Below are 859 nucleotides of genomic sequence, written 5' to 3'. Positions count from 1 at the left end.
GAAAAAACTGCCAACATTTCCTTATCGATGTATATAAAAAGTATAAGACATATTCCGTTACTACGTCGTTTAACGATACTTTTAGCTGAACATTACATCAACATTTTTTCTACCCTTGAGGAAAAGCTTTCGATGTGATATGCCACAAGCATGGCTTTCAATATGTATTTTTGATACTGTTGGTTTTCTGTCGGTTGAGTGCTAAATAGCTGAAAAATCCGCCGCCCCCCAGATTGTGCGTCCAAAAATATTCAAAATCTTAATAGAGGAAAATGGGCAAAATTATCAAAATACCCAGATACATATTTAACGTAAACTTAACAGATGTTTAAAAAATCAACAATAAGAATTTGGATAGAATTGCAATAGAATTTAACAACTTTCAAATGCCAAATAGCTTCAAGGTATACTGAACAAGTCAGTAATCCAGATAGGGACTTCGAAGACTTTTTTCTACCGAAAATGAAATCAAATAAATATAATATTGTTCCTGGTATTATTTACCTACTGATTGATCATATATATCATATATCCCAAATCAAATTCATTCCTGGGTTTCAGTATTAATTTTGTCGATTATCGGACACAAAACGAATAAAATGCTCAGTATTTTTTACTCCAAATACATGCCAAGGCTTAAAGCAGCAGCAACGCTACACATAAAATCTGATGATGGTGGAAAAATACACCGAAACGTATTTTGATTGATAGAGACAATAAATGAATGAATTTGATTTGGAATTGAAACAGTCAGAAAAGTATATACAATATCATATATCGTAGTTTATTTTATATTTCTTCCGAGTACGATCTGAGATTAGTAAAATTGGGCTCAAGTGGCCAATTTTACGACTTATTT

Source organism: Dendroctonus ponderosae, unplaced genomic scaffold (genome assembly GCF_020466585.1).
Source record: "Dendroctonus ponderosae isolate FM_Combo_2020 unplaced genomic scaffold, Dpon_F_20191213v2 Dpon_F_20191213_7, whole genome shotgun sequence".
NCBI classification, from domain to species: Eukaryota; Metazoa; Arthropoda; class Insecta; order Coleoptera; family Curculionidae; genus Dendroctonus; species Dendroctonus ponderosae.
This window is presented reverse-complemented; position numbering follows the sequence as displayed.